The sequence below is a fragment of the Neodiprion virginianus genome, chromosome 1 (genome assembly GCF_021901495.1).
Source record: "Neodiprion virginianus isolate iyNeoVirg1 chromosome 1, iyNeoVirg1.1, whole genome shotgun sequence".
Lineage (NCBI taxonomy): Eukaryota > Metazoa > Arthropoda > Insecta > Hymenoptera > Diprionidae > Neodiprion > Neodiprion virginianus.
The window spans coordinates 25,329,166-25,349,341 of NC_060877.1; the positions used below are offsets into that span (position 1 = coordinate 25,329,166).

General features: G+C 39.3%; 1 protein-coding gene across 5 annotated transcripts in view; it reads left to right on the plus strand.

Annotated features, from left to right (window-relative positions):
• LOC124298532 (octopamine receptor Oamb) overlaps window positions 1-20,176 on the plus strand; it is a 114,204-nt gene that overhangs the window by 62,217 nt on the left and 31,811 nt on the right. For 3 of the 5 annotated variants that reach the window (XM_046750696.1, XM_046750714.1, XM_046750666.1), the window contains exon 2: window positions 9,089-9,173. The exons of 1 other annotated variant lie outside the window; for it this stretch is intronic. The gene's annotated coding sequence lies outside the window, so the exon portion shown is untranslated. Of the gene's footprint in view, window positions 1-9,088; window positions 9,174-15,990; window positions 16,166-20,176 lie in introns of all 5 variants that reach the window. One more of the 5 variants, XM_046750686.1, reaches the window with a different exon arrangement.

The window sequence follows — 20,176 nt, forward strand, 5'->3', positions numbered from 1 at the left end:
AAGCTTCTAACATCGTACCACCGTCCCGCGACGCGATTGGAATTCAAATGATAACGATGCTTATTCGAATATCTCGCAGATTTACTCCTCATTCTTCACAAATATAGGTGATTCGGAATTCTCAGCGCGTCACAGGCAACCTCTGGTGAAAGAGAATCACCTCAAAATGAGGATGCGTATTGTATAACGTGCCTGCATAGACGACTCGTTTTCAATTCTTTGACTTAGAAATTGCGTTTAATTTCATTATATTTTTTACATTGTATATACCCGAATAATGGATAAAAAATATTATATTTTATTAACCATGGGATATGAAAGAACATAGCGTTAGTGTAAATAACTGAGTATTATGATTGTGACGAAAATGGCCATAATCTAAATGTGACTTTCCGTCCGTATATATACTCATGTTTTTTACTATTTTTTTTTTCACACCCCGAGGATGATATTGTTTGGAATGCACCTTAAATTGAGTGTTAAGTATCTTTATGAACGCAGCACGCAACTCCTCTCTCTTATCTATCGAGGCACACGCGTATAACTGCACACTTTCGTACATTGGCCAATCAAGCACACATGTGTGCGGCCATTACGCGAGAATGGGGTGAACCACCCTTGCGGAGTAAACATCTCTTCACGTACGAGCTAATTTGGTAACGTAGGAAGATAAAAAAAAATGAGGGCAAAAAATGGGTAGCAGAGAAAGAGGAAAGTACCTCCGCAACCTTTTCACTGCTCGAATATTTCCATCATGGCAGTACCAGGGATATATTCACGCGCGAACATACAGCTGGTGAGCTCTGTGATAACATTTGCAAGCTCAGCTAGCGAGCATTGGCAGCGTTTCGTCTCGTCACGTTTCCGCTGATGTCACGCCTTCTTCCTTAACGGACGTGTTATCTCCTTCCGAAGCAAACATTCCGCCGGTTTATTCTTTAATCAACGCCGTTTTATCTCAGATCTTTCATCTAGCCTAGAGCCGAAGCTTTCGAGAAAGCATTTTTTAAGCCAGAGATATATATTTATTGCAGATTGAAAGCCATCCGGATCAACTCGAGGATTCCGGGAACAGGCTGAGAATCTGTTCCATTAGCGGTAGTACATCCCCGGCTTTATACTCTAGTGATGTTCGTACTCGTAATGCGATTGGAAATTCAAGGCCTGGAGCGTCTCTCGTTGCAGATCGATAGAATAGCGCGATGAATACTTTATCCTGTATACTTAGACTGTGCGACGGAACACATTGAGTTGATCGTTTCGAATTGACTGGGGAAATAATACAACAGTGAGATGAATTCTGTTCGATCAATGGTGCGAAAACAGCTTCAATGCGAGGTGCAATACGGATATCCATTTAGCAGAATTCAATTTTCCAAGGTCAAACGGTAAGCGCAGCGAAAGCCGCCGGTTCCTAGGATCCTGGGGATACCCAACGGGAAAATCGATGTATCAGCGGGAACGGAGACTGTGCTTCAAGAAAATGTCAAAGAATCTTTTGGCGGATTTTATTTTTAGCCCCGCAACCCTCGTACGTAGGTTATCAAGGCCGAGCCAAAGCATCCAAGAAGGGCCAAGAATTTATCATTCGTAGAGATGCCTAGGTACACGTGGGTTGGTGGATTCTCTACGTAGGGGATTGAATCCGTTGCGTATTTCTCCGGGAACTTATTATGAGGGTTCCATGTAATCGTGGGAATCGCCCACTGCTGCGACGGAATTGTTCGAGAATCAAGAAGATGTAGAAGATGGAAAACGGCGATAGACGTGGGCTTGAAATGCGAAGGACGACGAAAGGGAAATGAGAAATTACAGTACCGAGTCAGCCACTCTTCCGTACCTGAAAAGTATTGCCGGCTGAACGCAAACGGTTGAATTCGGGTCGTCGGCCAATTTTGGGACAACGGAAACCAGGCTTGATTCTTCCGGTAGATCTCGCCCGTCTTCTTAGCACTGAAGACATTTCGTCAACCCTGCAACCCACTTTCATCCCCCATTGTCTCACTGGTGTGACCGAGTTTTGGCAGCCATCTATCTGCAATCCGCACGCTGCTCCGCGCTTTGTCTTCCTGTTCTTCCGCCCCTCGCGGAAAGGTGGATTAGGGGTGTCGTTGATTTCGAGAAAACGCTAACCAGCCCTTTACTGATCAGACCTTGCCTCTCACTTCGTTTAGCATCGATCTCACGTAAACGATTCCATTTTCATCTGTTCGATATTCTCTACTCGCTGTTTCCTTTTTGCTGCCAATTTTTCGCTACACGCCAGATGTGGAATATTGCAACGATCCCTGATCCCACACTCTCAGTTAGTGTTACGTATGTTGCTCGAATGGTTAAAAAAGTACTTTCAGTACGAAAAACTGCTCTTTTCAAACAAGTTTCTATCGTTGGAAGAACTGTCTAATGCCAATTGTACTGTACTCGTTGAATCTCACTCGCGTGGCAATGTTTGACACTTTTAAACGTAGAGCCACTCCAGACGACGGTATGAGGACAAGTGACTGCGTTTTACAGTTAAAAAAGAGTCTCACTCGTTTCACGATTTGCGCGTTGGTCCGTTTCGCATATCCTTTCACCAAGTCTGCTACTGTCAACGATGCAGAGGATCAGATTAACACGGTGATCCAGAATTACCGTTCTTGATTGGCCTAACAATAATTGATTTTCGATACACATATGAACATGGCTGCGTAACGCACTAATTTGTTGCCCAGTGATTAAAAGTACGGCGGTGTATTCAATTGATCGCTATGAGCACCGAAGCTAATCCGAGTTTCACGTGGTGGATAGCTCTCAATTATATGCACGTGGTAACGCATCCCTGCATCCTCTCAATTATAAGTTTACCGCACATGTTCGTGGAACTCAACGAGTATCAGATTCTCGTTGATCAAATTTACGATCAGCATTGTTATCATTCATGCCGCTATCGTGATAATCATTGTCATTGTTTCGTGATCCCAAAACTGAAATGTTGAATTACCTTAAATCACTCGAAGTGATTCTCGAATCAGTTAGTTTGACGTAACTTGAAAATATTTCAAATATCTGTGAATCGACTCGAGTGACCATACATTCGGTTTCATTTCGAGGAACGAATCCAGAGAGGGGATTTATAACAGCAGTCAGCGTATACGCAAGAAATCCTAAAATTGATCACGCGGTTTTTGTCGGTACGTGACCATTCGCTACGTGTGGCTACATTCAATAGCCGGTTATATTGGCAACGTGAATTCGGTCAAGTTACATCGAACCACCGACACGTGACACGTGATACTCCGCAGGCCTGACCGATAGCTCGTTAGGTCCGAGCTTTATCATCGAATGAAAGGTGTACCTTTGGACCTGATTAGGGCAATTAAGCGTTGGGCAAATTAAGTTTTGGCGAACCTAATGGCGTTGTTGTCGCCGGGGTCGTTCTTAACAAGCCGGGCGTCTCTTGGAGTCCATAACTTAATTTCTGGGCCTCGGATCCGCGGCTATACGCTATTCGTACTCCGAGCAGGTCCTCGGGGTGGTTCACGACTGCATTCTCATTCCCTTTACCAATTTAGGGACGTATTGTCGTAAACGACTTTCGTTGCCGCACGTTATTCCAGGGTAGGGAGAAAACTTGGCTTTTCTCTACCTATGTCGGGAAACGGTGAAACTTCTTCTGATGTAGCGTACTTCTATGTTGGTAATTTCAACTCTGTCCCAACTGTGGGAACTCTTGTTTTTTTATACCATCGTTACAGACGTGTGACTATGAGGCTTTAAGACACTATCTTCTATGCCTCCTAACGGAGGTGAATTTTGTCGCAAGATTGAATAACGACGATCAAATTACCCGTTCGCACCCACCCGGCACGCGAAAATCCTCCGGATTTGATATTCACCACGATTTTCAGATCATGCGACGTACTTATGTACCTCTGCATAAATTGAAGTATCAACCGCTTATTATCTTACCATGGATATTCTTCCTGAGTACGGATATTTTTGTATACCTACCCTTTGATCTCAGATCTATACCTTTTTTTTTCTATCATACCTGTACGTATACACAGCAGTCTTTTGAACAGAATTATAATTGCATACCTAAAACATTATTCTGTTAACTATGTAAACGAATTCCTCACATATCAATCTCTTCTCTGACAAAGAGTTCTGACATTATTATGTCGATATCACTTGGCGCATTCGTTTTGAATGTTGACTCAAAATTATTACGTTTGTCTTTAGATAACGCCTTTGATTTTCCCGTTTACATAATGTCGACGAATGGTCGATTGTGCGATGAAATTGTAAAATACCACGATGACGAGCTCCAACCACTTGGATCATGAAAGTTCACATTCGAGGCCGAGGATTACGCCCTCGACTAATTGCCGCAGATTTTGAATAACGTACCACAAACCAAGCACACTTTTCTCTACGATCGTGAGCATATTGGAGACACTTAAAAAACTGGCCCAAATGACGGACACTCAATGTATGAGAGACAAACGCGGAATTAGTTTGCGTCGGTAAAAAAAGTAAACTAAATTACCTTCAGTTATAGTCTAACCTTTCGTGCACCTAGTCACGCTTGCAGCTTAGTTTAAATTGTACAAACCACGTACCGCAACCTGTGTAAGAACAGTTTCAACTTGGCAGGCGGAAAAACGAGAAAGGAATAAAAAAAGAAAGCAAGTACTTTGAATAGCCGTTCAGCTTCGAAATTGATTTAATAATGTTCGTGACGTGCGAATGATATTATCCAAATGAAATTCGAACGCGACGTCGAAGGAATGAAAGAAATTCATTTCAGGAGCATTCCCATTAAACGTATTACCAACTACAGCTGTCCTCAATTAGTCAGTTCAACCGGATGTCGTGGAAGAACAACCATGTCGAGAGGACTGCGAAAAGACCTATCCCATACTTTCGGAATAATAGAATTTCCCCTCCATCAGTGCGCATATTTCGAAGCGCGATACAGTTTTTTCTCTTTTTGATTTAGGTACTCGATTCCGTTCGACTCGACTCGAATGTGACAAGGTTTATTTTTTTTTTGCTTTTTTTTCTTTTTTTTTTTGCACGTCGTTAGCGATGCGTATTTCGACCGAATCAATGCTGCGACTTTTGTTCGCCGTTAAAAAAACGCGTCGTAACTGTCTGTTTTTTAAGGATCTTTCGTCACCACGTGACGTATTGCACCGTCCCTACGTCATACTCATATTTCTTTAGTAGTTGCTTAAAGTCGGCTGAATCTCTCGACGGGGTCTTCAATGAAATTTGTAACGTGGAAAGTTCTTCAGACACAGCAGCTGTCGTGTTTTGTTTTCTCGAGTCTTGTTCCATACCCGTAGACTTTGAGCTGGCTCAAGTTGAGCTCAGGGGCACAATTTAATGGCCAATTTGCAAGTTACGAACACGTGTACAGCCATCCGATTACTCAAACTACTCACAAGTGCTCGGGGATATTAGCGGTGGGACGATTAAACGAACAAAGCCGTGAACAGTCGAAATTCGATGCGCCTTTGAGCGGTCTGAACAATTGCGATTTCTGTACCTACTTTCATATTCTTTCATTTTAACTGTACCGGCGGAAAGTCAACAGGCTGCTTAATTCGTTGCCAGTCCATTTTTCCACACCAGAGATTCACCGCTCTAGCTCAATCATCGCTCGTCACGGTTTACTGTAGGTTTATCTATTGTGTTTCCGTCACGCAGACGTTTTACGTCTTGTATTGTATCCCTTGTGTTTACCCCGCGATTCATCCCGCAGCATCCCGTTTCTCCATTGTACCTTAAATATCGCGGCATTGTTGCGGGTAGAGATAGATGCCGCGAAAACGCTGACTCGATTCTCGGAGCTAAGTCTTTTTGAGATAAGTGAATCGTTTGGACTAAATCGGCCTCGGATGAAGACCAGAATCGAATACTGCAGCCGTTTGTATTTTTCCAATCTCAAAATCGATCCCGGGCCAAAATCCTTCCGAGCAGAAATTATTGAAAGGATATTACAACTACAGGAAAAACGATAAAACGTTGAAGCAGAGATCCGAAGTATGAATAACGAGGATAAGGGTGAAATGAAAATGGGGGGATCGGTTTCATTAATTCACTGTCATGCTAGTGGAGCAGAAATGTAAATACAAGCTTGGGATTCGGAAATGTATACATTACAGTTGCCAATACACATGAATGAATAATTCACGCACTTCGAAAGGGCTGACTTGCTTTCGGCGAGTACCGATCTTGGCGTTCTTAACTCGCCGGGGGTTTTTCGCTAAGAGGTAAGGCGAGTGTCCATCACTCAAGGAGTGTCTGGCACAGTTCACTCGGTGCGTCTGACGCCCGTCTGAATTTTCTCCTCCTCAATTTCTTCATTCTTCCTCTCCTTTCCGAGGGAATCTCGTTCTATCACGTTCCAACACAATCGCCTCAACGACTCAACCGGATGTCTCGCTAATTCGTTTCTCTCGCCTACTCAAAATGTCACTCGAACAAAATTTCACAGAAATAACAAGCGCTCGAGGTGCGGCTGGGAAACGAGTCGTAAAATTGATTCAACATTTTTTACTCGACTTACTACCAAACGAAGGGAAAGTCTGGAATCCCCGCACACAAATAACGAAATGAACATTTCGTTTTTTTATTTATTTATTTTTTTTCTTTTTATACCTTTTGCTGCCTTCATGCGGAAGCGTTTTTCATTTTTCATCCACGGAGGGAAACAAGCGAATGGGGCTGCGAATCAATCGCTATCGCTTTATTCGCAAAATTTCCACCGCGATCTATGGACGCATGCATTACACTTGGCTGCAGTACATGCAGCGTTCGACGATGGATATTGTAGTCGAATGTTTTGCCCCAGGGTATGTATGTGTACATCGGTGAAGTCGATATGCGTTATCCCAGAAATTGAGTGGACAATCAACGAGCAGTTATGTACAAATGTTTCATCCGTTATTTCCAGAACACGAATAGGTATTTTTTTCTTTTTTTTTTTTTTGTGTTTTGTATTTGGTATTTTCGAAAATTGTCAACCGCAGTATAATACAGCTTGTTTGACGTAAACGAATGGAATATTATATTTGGGTAATCACGAGCGAATTTAATATTTATTCTGCTTCCTTCTATCTTTCCCCGTTTCATGTTTTTCATTTACATACATTTAACTCCCCAAATATTATGCGCTAACGAAAACAGGATCGTTCACAAATGCATTTAATCCAATATCCTTCACGTTGATTAGTGATGTTTCAGTTAATTTTGCAATGGCTTTACAGTCGAAATATTACACCGAATGGACCCGATCTGTGTAATATTAAAAATGAACAAGAGCTTGAAAATCGTGAGTACAAAAGGAGAGCGTATTCGGGTGGAGACAATACCTATTCGAATTCTTAAAAGAAATTGTTGCGCCTCGACTGGCAAAAAATTCCTCTTCAAATAAAAAAGAAACACTTCGCGCGATTGAGCTTCTAAAATTGAAGTCGGAATGAACTTTTTCTTTTCTTCTCTTTGTTTCATTCATACCTTCTGGGGGTTCAGTTTTAGCAATAAAGAATTCCTTTCTCAGTGTTCAATCAGAGCACGTATCGAATAAAAAGTAAAGTAAAGGAACGAAGAAAGAATATACGGCAGCTACAAACGCATCTTTAAAGATTTGATTAAAAATCAAGTCCCCGCTTTCGAAATTTTAATACCGGAACAACGTAATTTTCTCCTAGGTTGCAGCTACCAAATTCATACGATTTGCGAAGTCTGCAATGCTTTTGCTACACTGAACAAAATTTTCACCTATTACTTAAATTACTTATTACGATGTAAATTTATGTAACGACAATCTTTCATGCTTATATAATCGAGCGAGATTCTTTTCTTGCTTCTAAGTTTTTCTCTTCTTCGTCTCCTTTCTTTTTGTTTTTTCTCACTGTATTCACGTTTTGTTACGCTTGGAATTGGATCCTTCTCTCGGACTAATTTTCTCGAATCTCTTTCCACAAATTCTATAAGTCGTTTGCCGTCGATGAAGGCGACTCGAAGGATTAGCAAGAAAACAAAGGACATTTCGAGAAGGACCCTTCTTTCCATCAATAGACAACGTTGCGGGGGAAAAGCTGTCGAGAAGGCGAAAGAGAGGGCAGCGGTAATTCCGTGATAAGCCGGCTTTCTAATTTCAGTCCCACCAGCTTTTTCGGTGAAACAAAGAGCCGACGAATAAACGAAGTCACTTGTACGATAACGAATTTTCGCCAGTCCAGCGTGATCCTCGCTTGGAATACTTGCATTACGACTCTCGGCTTGGAAAATCGAAGGTTTGACGTCACGCCGCGAGAAGCTTGGAGCCTTGAAAGCTCTCGACGAATGAACAAGCCAAGCCGACTTTGCCGTTGGCCTGCAAGATGTTGGAACATACTTTAACCGGTGACGATTACACAACTAGCGATGGGAATTAATTCTCTCCTCCCGTCTCTCGGTGGTTATATTGCAAATATATACTTGCTTGCCTAGGGTGTCTGCAAACTTCCAGAAGAATAATTTCCCAACGTTAACTCTCGTCACAGTTCTAACTTCATCCAGATTCCTGACGGTTGAATAATTCTAAACAATACACCGTAAAGTCTACTATTTTTTTCCCAAGATAACCCGAGAAAATTATGGTACCTTTTATACATTTGAATTATATATTGACCCCGCTGCAAAGTAATTCTGAACACTTTTACGAATTGTTCAGCCTCGTGTTTCTTAGAATAATTTAGTATGCATGCTGCTCAGATACCAGTCGTCAATTCAATGAAGACGGAATTACGCGAGGTGCGAAAACAGGCAATTTTCATTTCAAGGTATTATTCAAAGTCCTGCAACACTCTGGGGATAATCAAATGTAAGCACCCCGGCACTGAATTAACGAGTACGAATATTACGACCTCCACCTGTTAAGACATTTCAATGTTGCGCTGTTCTCCGCATCTGAGTAGAATACACAGGACTGAAAATAATAAGTTACGATAATTAAAAGAAAACCCGAAATTTCATCAATTACACATCAAAATTAGACGTGCGTCAACTGCAAAGCGTCATTTTTTTGAATTGTATTTTTTTCTGTTTCCAGAACTCGCAATGCACGCCAATGATTGAAATTTAGCAGTAGTTTTCGGTTCAGAAGGCTGCGTCAAAGTGGACAAATAAAACACAAGGTATTTATACACGTCATTCTGATCATGTACTCGTTTAATTAATTTCCATTACATGAAAGCTCGATGTGCTCGAGTTAATTTTCAGCATTGTGCGTGCACGTCAACTGCATAGATTCCCTCGTTTCCCTGGTATACAAAGCAATTGTGCCAACGTTACCTGCAGCGATTACGACGCGCCGCTACTGTATTCTGCATGAATGTATTTCAGGCAGACGGCCCCTTTTTTCAATTAACCCTACGCGTATTGAAAACTTGAAAGCTGTGTAAATGTGGGTAGAAACACTTGGCACTAATACACCCTGAGCTGAAAAGTGTTTTCGTCATTTTTGTACTCCAGATTTGTGTATCGCGGTTACTTTCCTCTCCCTGCCATTTGCTCCAAGTTATCAGAGTTAGAGTATTTGACTGAGCCAAAGTCGTATGGATTCACAGGATAAGTAGCGCATGAATTACATCAGACAGAGAGCTTAAGTGCCGTTCGCTCGACGTCTGGTTTTCAACTTGGAACAACATTAAAATTGCAAATACAACTACACTACTTCGCAAAGTGAGATGGCAGGCGAATAAGTTAATTTCCGCGATTTAGAAAGCTGAAACTTTTCCATTCGCTCAACTGCAGGAAATGATATGTATAAAATCAAGTTCTATTTTTCTAGGATCCTTCCATTTTTTATTTCTTTTTTTTTTACTCTGTTAAAAAAAAAAGAAAGAAAACGACAAAATGTTTGATTATTTTTCAAATTTTTCACGTGTGATTAATTTGTTCAAAATATGTTGTACTCTTCGCGTTTACGCGTAGCGAAGACGCATTGCGCAACAGAAGGTGTGAACTGGGATAAGGGCGAAGCCGTTTTTAGCTTCATCTGCAATTTAACAACGTCATTTCAAACGGTGTTCAAGAAGACGGCAGCGGCACATTGTGACTTTGCATATTATTCAAACGGCCTTTTTTGCAGTGACGTTTCACGTATAACTTGTTTCAATTTAGTTTTCATGGGCGCTTTAAGTTACTCGACAAATAGCTTGGACTGTGAATATAATCTCAGAGCCTGCGAGTGTCGTTAATTCGAATGTTATTGCGTTTTGTTTTCAAAGTCAGAGATTTGCCGTCAAAACACACAAAAATCTACCTTTGCAAGTTTTTAGCCGGTAGAGTTCACTGTCTGTATGAAGAAAAAAATTTTGCGACAGTGAAAATAATTGGTTGAAAGTTTCGATCCCAAGTTGGAATAAAAACATAACCAAATTTCGACGAATTCTAACGATCCTATGAAGTCAAAGTTCAAATAATCATTTTGTCGATCTTTCGTTACCGCTATTAACTGTTATACATAATTATAATTAAATTTCGCGTTATCTCCACGTGCTGATTATCGCATCGTGTGATAATATCGCTTCCAATTCGGCCGAATCTTGGCCTCATGCGAATTCAACCCCACGGAACGATAATTGTCCTTCAAATTGCGCGATTCCTGAGGGGTTAAAATTAAGGAAAATGAAACGGGTCCTTCTCCGTGCCGTCGTATGAATGCCTACAGCTGCCTGAGATCTACATCCTGATTCCACATCCCTATTTGCACGAACCGCGAACATCTTGGAGTCTTGTATAATTGTCGGTATAAGATAATATCATACGGTATAGTATGCATGTGCGTGTGTTCCACTCTAAGATCCTCACCCAAGTTTAATTCGCATCGAATTAAATATCGTATGGAAAAAATATAAATACACTTTTCCCCAAAAATCATTTTTTCGGCATTCTCACAATTACAATGGCAAAAGCAGTGCAAATTTGAATTATCGATTCCAAGTACTGTGGGACAGGAGGAAAGGATAGAAAATTTAATAATATGGATAATAATTTTTGACGAATCTTACACCAGTCTGTACGAAAGATTCATCTTTGATTCGAAAACTGTCAGATCGCTTAGCGGCTAATTAGCGTTAGTAACACGTGATTCATCTGGCTTGATGCTTGATTGAGGAATCTAACTGAGGGTTGACGCGTATTTATACATTCTACAGGACACGAGAGTACAAACATAATTCGCGATAATTCAAATCTCCGCAATCACAGTAGCCGGGAGATGAAAATAAAGCGCTGGGATACCGAGAAAACTCGTCAACATTCACCCTCTGGCGCACAGCCGTCCAAGCTGTAGGTTATAGACTGTTATACGTGCGGGACAAAACGAAACGGGATGAACAAGAAAAAGCGGGTGAGGAAAAAAGCTGAATTTTGGGTGTAAAAAAAAAAAAATGAAAAAATAAAGGAAACGAAGAGCAGAAGCCGTCGGAGCGTTGCCTGTTTTCTCCTCGCTAAATCTCGCCCTCCTCTCTGGCCATCCTTTAATTCTATCTCTCTTTTTTCCTCTTTTTCCCTCCCTGCAGCTTCATTAGAAGGCACTGTATTTATGCTGGAAAAGCAGTTCGCGTCAGTGTGCGGCGTTAATAACGCGAAGGTTTTTGTTATGCACACGTTATTCTGGTCAAGGATTATGAACACACGGGTATCACGCGAAACTCGACGGCTTGGCATGCAGATATGCGAATATATGTTCACAGACTCTGCTGACTTGCCATACAAAATTTAAAACGCGCTGGTTGATACAAAGGGCGTATATATTTCACGTTATACGCTATACGTCGGACCGTGAGAATCTATTTTATCACCTGTGAAACGGGCGCGTGCGCATTATAAATACCGCTGGCAGCGCGTTTATCTGATTATTCGATAATGGATCTGATATAAGCTTTGTATCACTATTCAATTTGAATTTCAGGTTTACCAAAATACGTGTATTATTTGAAGCAACGTGTCGTGAATCACGAAAGGAATGAAATTAAGAAATGTGAAAAGAAAAACCGATCGTCCGGTCCAAGTTACTATTCATTTATTAAAAACACAATATTTAAATTGATATTCAACAACTCTCTGAGTAAAATTGATGTTTTTTGGCTGATAAATTTATATTCTCGTCTTCATTTCCTTCGATACATGACGCACACACGTACAAGTGATTTTTCGCGAGATAACTTTTTTTAAACGAAAAAAATCTTCATCGAATATTTGATACAGAAATTATACCTTTCGTTAAAAAATTTTTAAGTCAAATAATGACCGGATTTTTAAATTGTGCATCATACAGAAAGACTCTGTTTTTCACGGAATTTCTCAGATGCAGATTCAAACTTTGACGTCAAATCATAATGTTCAAAGCCAGACTAACTGTAAATTGTGTCTGTAAGTATTTCGGTTGCAAAATTCGCTGCAGGGTGTGTTCACTTTTCGTGACGAATAACTGAGAGCAATTTCAAGGAATCGGCCGTCACGTTTCGGTCAGGATAAAATTTTGAGAGGAACGACCTTTTGGCACAGAATTCAAGGCGTGCAGGTTTTTGGGATAAATTTTAATAGAGGTTGCGAGTCGTGGAGTCGCGAAAAATCTGCCGTTTCTGATCACGTCCGTGAATCGTTATGCCGCACAAAGTTGGAGTTTCTCATTCTTAGTACAGTCCAGTGAACTCGCTTACGTCACTCAAGTATTGTTAAGGCTTCCTCGCCAACATCACTGTTCAGTATCATTTTCCGCGCCCCCAACTTCCGACAATAAGAAAGCGGCTGCCTCCGTAGAAACTCAAAGCCCAAATTATGTCGGAAACTACACTCGGCGAAAAGTGTGACGTAAAACTGGCTTCTGCATTTGAGGTATAAAACACAGAACAAAAAATATTTCGTCGCTTGATTTTACAACATGAAGTAAATAAGTAAGTAAATTAAAAGTGTGGGGTTGAAAAAATAATGCACGAAAGCTGTGAGTGTGACCAATCGAGTCAAATTTATCTGAGAATATTGCCTCAACGTTGTATAGAAATCAGGAATTGAATCTTAAAAGTCTGATTAGTGACACTTCTTGGAGTAAATATTCTATCGAGACATTTTTGTTTTTTTTAAGTACTCCAATTCCAATTACGTCCCAAGTCCAATCCAATCACGTGAATTTCTCTGCATCTGCGAATTAATACCGTGACCTATTGCATATTATTACAACGGTGCATCCGATTTCCAAATTCAAAAGAGGAAAATTTTGTTTATTGGGAAATTATCTGGTCAAATATTTTCTAAAAAAGTTCAAATATTTATGGTGCAGAAGTCTGAGACATCTAGAAATTCAGCAATTTGATACGCTGTATCGTTCCAACGGTCTAACCAATTTCCAAAATTAATCCAGTATCTTTTTTTGGTCAGAGATTATCCAAGTAACGATTTCCACGATTTTTTTTCTTATATACACAGAGTGAACTGAAATGCGAAAAAAATGATACTTTTCCGAATAAAACGAGCGATCGTAGAACGAAATTGAGCAAATCTACTAGACTTTCAACCATTATGAAGCAATTTTCCAACATGAAGTATAGACGTAAAATCTTTTCGTCATTACTCCAGCTATTTTTATAGATTTAAAAAAAAACATCCACTCAGTTTCGGGGTATGGAAATATGATAAACACTCAATTTCGGACTTCCTAGTAACATAATTAATAAATAGTATCGATTTCTTGTCAATCAAACCTCTTCAAACCCTGACATAATTTAGCCATTTTCGTATCGATTATACTTGGTTTTATTTAAATAAATAAATAAATAAAATAATGAAACATGATGAAAAATTAGTTGCATGTATTACGAAAAAATTCCGTCCAGGTAGCCGCAAAGAGGCCCCCGTCAATAGCTAGACAAAGAACTTCAACTAGAGCAGGTGCATCTACGATAGGGCCTTTTGTTCCAAAGACAATGACGCTGGCAGACTTGCTTGGTCTCAGCTGAGGTACGTGGGATCCAATCATCAAAGAAATCACGCTTCTTTAAGAAAGATTCGATAGCGGCTGCACTTCGTTTATCTCGGATACACGAAACACCTGATGTTCGTTCTCTTTTCCTGCTCTCGCGATCTCTCTGCGACATCAAGGTTTATTGTCAGCCCTTCTGAACGTCGAAAAGTGAAGAGAAATCAGGTGAAAAAGTTATACATGGTAGCCGATAGTTAATCGGATATTCATTCACCTGTTGATATTGTTCCTACGTTTTTGGTTGCACAACGTCGCAACGAAACCGCAAGAGATTCTCATTTTTCCAAAATTTCATCGTTGAAAGACGAGAGAGAGAGAGAGAAATTAGCATTTCAGGAATTTACAATTGCGTGGTGCAAAATAATGGCTTCAGATATTCGGTGCTAACACTCAGACTCGAGAGACTCTCTCAAAGTAAGATACACCGATGAAAAGACTTAGTAATTTGAAATTCTAACGATATTTCACAAGGAATTAAATTGCGCGTGATTTATTAGACGGAATTCAATGAAAAGATCAAAGCTAGCTTACCCTTGTAAGAATTAATCGTTAAATGCGCAGTGCCTGCAGTTGGTTCCTCGTGTTCCTTCGATTTGTATCTATTTTGCTTTTCAAATTATTATATATAATTATTTCACTTCAAATTAAACTACGAGTTTATTGCACTGCCGGATGATGTAAATTCCGACGAACTACGTATAACGAAGTCGAATTGTAATCATTTTTTTACAAAGTGAACACTCCGCATTGTCAAAATTCCATACGGTTATAATTCTCTAAATAATATGAATTGCGTCGTCTTTTTAAAAAACCGTAGGTAAATTTTTCGCCGATTCATTAATATCGTTGAAAATTCGACGTAACGGTGAATATGAATTTTGAGCATCCAAAACTTTCAACCGCACCCTAAAATCTGAGTGTCAAAAATTCAATCATGAATGATACAGAAAATGAAGCAAAAAATGTTTAACAAATTCACCCCAAGAGGAAAATTCAGACATTACTTTGCCTCTCGACGACCTTCCGCACACAGAAGCGCGGTGAATAGCCGCGAAACGAGGCGCTTATTTTGGCATCCCTCTACGGGCTAGCAGTGGAAAATAATTGTCCTCACGATATCGTCCATATCTCTCGATGGATTAAACAACCGGTTTCCCCAGCAGTGCCGAAGCGCCCCGCAATACGTTACAATGATAATAATAACGAAGGCAACGCGGTCTCGCGAATAGGTATGTACGTGTAACGAAATTCTGGACGACTCGATTGCTGCAGGTATGATATTACATTGCGGATGGTTTTATACGTGGGCGTCTATCGAGGGAATCTGTGAATACTGACGTTTGGTGAATTTAAAAACAGCTCGATCACTCGTAGAGATAATTTACCGCAAAGCCGTTCAATCTTCACGGAGAAAAGAAAAGAGCAGATTTTGTTCAAAACTGCAGGAAAATAGGGACGCCTCAGGTTTTTTGGAAAAATATACTTTGTAGAATGCAGAATTTACTCTGGAAACTGTGAAAACCACTGTGTGCAAAGTAAAACCTGCTATATTTATAGGGAAAAATATAGTTGACGAGAGTTTTTTTTTTTTTACCAAAAACCCTGATGTGTCCCTCTTTTCCTACAATTTTAAGTAAAATCTGATCTTTTTATTCCCTTCATCTTCCGACGTATCAAACGTGCTGTCGAGATATTTTCTCCAAAATTTGTTATAATCTTATCCTCTGTTTCCTGAGTCTATTGAAATTACTATATGAACGATTATTGCGGGTTGATAATTAATTTCGTATTAGTAACAAAGAATCCTTCGAGATTCTGCATTCGACATTCACGATTGAAGCTTTCGATAACATTTCATCAAAGCCGGTCATGAATTGAGCGAAGAAGTTACACATGCTTTACCTACAATATTATTTCAGCTGAGCGTGCAAAATTTAAAAAAGAGGTTTTTCTTCTCTCATGTTTAGACGTGGGGCTTGAATGTTTTGGAAAGTTTCACGGCGGTATTTCGGCCCGCTGTGAATAGGTATCTGGCTTTTCTCAGAGCATCTCACCTCCTTCGAGAAGTGGCGCGATATCCGCGCAGGTGTGGCGTGATGAAAGAGAAGATGAGAAGCGCAAAGATGGATGTTTCAATTTTCGGTACGTGCCTATACTAGCTGCTACGGATGGGCGAAATGGCCGAGGAAATAAGAGAGAAGAGAAAAGTGAAAAGTGAAAAGAGTATGAAAGAGAAGGAAAGAATATCAGGAAATTTGAAAAACCGCCTGGATATATATAAGCTATAAGTTCAGACTGAAGAACTCTCGCCTCCAAATGGACTCCTCGCATGGATACTTACTTACTGTCTGTATAACCGGGGACGCCTCTCTTATTCACTCGCAGTGCAATGTCTTTCGAGATAAATTCTTACCGACATTGAGCCGAAAATTTCATACGTCGAATGGATGAATTTTTATTCCTCTTTCATAATTTTCTCTTTCATCACCTCAAAATTTCACGTCTGATGGCGTCTTTTAAATGAGTAGAATTTCACCCGATCCTCCAACGAATAACAAATGTTACACATTCACAGTCTGAACCAATTTTAGTCATTTAACGAAGAATCTTCAGGAACTTATTAAAATTTAAGCCGAAACGTATATATTCTAAATTCTATCATTCCTGTTCGATAAATTAGTTATATATTTTCTAGGAGGGTAAAATCAGGGTACAAAGTGAATGATAGTTTACATTGTAATGTAAAGATCTCGCGTTACGGAATAAAATTGTTGACCGAAAAGAAATGATCCAACAAACACAAATAAATCAAGCAATGAAAAATGCTTATATCGGCGATACGTGATTCTAGATAGAAATCAGAAACAAGACTGTTTTTACAATAATACTGTAGTTGACTGAGCAACCTTATTCATTTCGTGACATATGAAAGCTCTTACATGTCTTTTATCTATGACGACCACTGGATGAAAGATGGGGGCAAAACGGGTCATTTCACCCTTTGTAGCAATATTATAAACTATCAGGAAAGCATTGTTATGAAAAGTCAGCTCGGTCAGTTACGAATGGTGCTCAAATCCATTTCTGAGTTTGAATTCGGACGGTAATCGTTGAAACTTAAACGTTTTACGCGCTGAAACTAGTCTTAATTTCATAATCCCAGACATAATTTGATCCTGAATTATCCGAGTCAAATCAAAGATTCAGTTTTCCCCCGAGACGCAGGTTGAATCGCCGTGATCCCGGAGTGCCGTGAGTTAGAATACCAAACCAGCATTTCTAGTCTGTGGTCAGAGATTGGACTCTCGCCTTACTCGTTGTACAATCTCCTCAACCTAAGTTTCAGCTACCTCCCGGTAGAATTTCACTATGAAACTCAAGACGTGGAAACCCGACGGTGCTTGATTATACCCCATTCATGCGACGACTAAGCTGCAGGTTTAGCGAACAGAATTACCAGCTCCAAAGTACAAAAATTAACGTTTACACATCGGGAGAAATTTTTAGTTATCGTTACTCCACATTACTTGACTTTTCTTACTTTTTATCATAACAAAGAAATACATTTTTGAGGTTTGAAATGAAATTGAGTTTTTTATCAGTGTACCACATGGTTGAGTATACATGTGTTACGGTATTCTTTTTTGTTACGGTCACTACGACAATTTCATGCTAACGCTACAATAAAATGATTTTAAGTCCTTATTTGACTGGAAAAAGTTAGTGAAGTAAAGATACATACTTCACGGTGCAGTAGCATGAAAATGTAGTAACCGCACTAAATGTATAAAATATCTCTCAGTGCAACAACCACGACAATCCGTCAAATGGGCAAATTATCTTACGACAGTTCAACATTCTAGATAATGTATATAAAAAAACTTGCTCACTATAACAAGAATTCTATCAATCGTTACGATTATAGTCGAAAAAAGTTGTGATTTTTTCTATCTGTTTTTTTTTTTCTTACGCTAACTCAGGGTAAGAATTAGATTAACTTCTGCACGCGAAAGTTGTGTTGAAATTCCACGGTTTATTCTTCTTGAAAAAATAGTCATATGTCATGTATCACGGTAACCGATACTATGGGAACGGGGTTTACACATCACACAAAAGTTAGAACAGCAAATTAAAGAGTAATGACGTTTTTCATTTCTAAATGAGTGTGCCGATTACTCGGTATTATAACTTTACCTCGTCACAAAGTGTCTTTATTGTACACGATATTACAAGGAGCCGCAATCCTTAAATAACTCACTGTCAACAAAACTAGAAACTTGTCTCATTAATAATGTATCTTTTTTTTTTATACCGTACCCGCTTACTTCACGTCAATTTCGTTGGCGTATCCGACACCTTGTCCGCGAATAATGTATGTAGAAGTTACGTATTTCAAAAACTTTCCTCAACTGATTGGTGAATATTGTTTCTATAGTTTCACTTTCCCGAAATTTTCATACCTCGTATTGTGCGCTAACTTTGTACACGTTTATACGCTGTATAAATGGACATATGTATAGAAATAGACTTTATTAATCATCGGAGCAATAGTACAATAGCTCTCGAAATATGCGATCATTAGTCGGGCCAGATTGTCACTTTTGACAAAACAAATACCCGGGATTAAACAAAGTTGTGAAATTTGAAAGCCGGCCGCGAGCGGCTTCGATGTTATTTTAACAATGGCCAGTTTTCGTGGTTCGGAGGATACATTATACCGAAATAAATGAATTTATCAGGTAGCAGCTCGAATCCAGAAAGAATATACATTAGCGTGTATCAGACAAAAATAATTTATTATTTTCCACCGCGGCATCCCTTAAAAGGATTATTTTTTTCTCTTTTTTCTTAAATTTTTTTTGAATTTATGAGGAAACACGTTGTAGCAATTCAATTATTATTTTATACTTTAACACTGTAGCATTTCTCAAACATCAACCGGAGACTTAACATTACAAGTATGGGTTTTCTTTGTGTCGCAAATTGATGCTAAGATTGATGTAACTTATGAAAAAAAAAAATTATTCACGATACCTCATAAATTCAAAAAGAGAAAAATGTAAAGAAAAAATTAATAATCAACTGAGCGCGATCTTCCACGTAACGTAGAACGCTCATCTCCTGACAGAATCTTTCTTTTAACCTAAATAAACTTTAGGGGGTATAAAATCACAAATAATTTTTTTCTGACGCTCATAAGTTTCATATTTTTAATAGCATTACAAATATTATACATATACGTTTACAATATACGAGTATACAACGTATGTATCTTTGCACCTCTGTGGATATTATCGAACGAACTTCATCACCTACAGGATACAGAAGGGGATTTAAAAAAAAAAAAATGTACAATCTTAGATATTCCGGTAAGAAAATTGTTCAACGAAGTTCCGCATCCCGACTTCCAACGACACACTTCGAATGTCAAACAGCATTTGTATGCCAAAGGATCACGTACATCTCCTGCAGATGAAAAATAGTTTAAAAAACATTTCCGAAGTTCCGTTCATGCGTTCCAAGGATATTCCCAGGGATGTAATAATCTGCGTTCGTAATTACCTGATTTCTTTTCTCAGCCTCCGTGTTCAAAACTCACGAAGAAATCTGATTTAAATCTACTTCCATATAATGCATGAGAGTGAAAAATAAAAAATACACACTTGGTATGATAGAATTTATTATTTTTGACCTGACAATTTCAAAAACAATTTGATAGATCGAATCAAACAGCTAATCTTACGTATAGATATTTTCAAAGATTTCGAATGTTCATAAAAACTGTTCTAATTTGTTGCAGCTGATCCGATAAAATGGTTCAAAATTCTTCAATCATAAAATTTGGAATGTCTATAGTATCATAAGTCTTCGCACGTGAAAATTTCTTCATTGTTTAATGTTTGTCAATGAAGTTGCAAGGGTGAGATTTCCTCGTATTTGGAATGTTTGGTATTAGAATCTTGTTACGGATCCAGAATACCGTGAGAAGTTATATCGTATCCATCGTTTTTGTCCCGTTGACGTGAATTTTTTAGAAATAATTCACGCAAGATTCTTCCGCAGTCCCTTGAGTTTGACAACGGAAATGAGATAACAACCGGTTGAGGTCCGGAAGTCGAGGACGAAGATGGTGTCACGAAGATGGATGGCCCA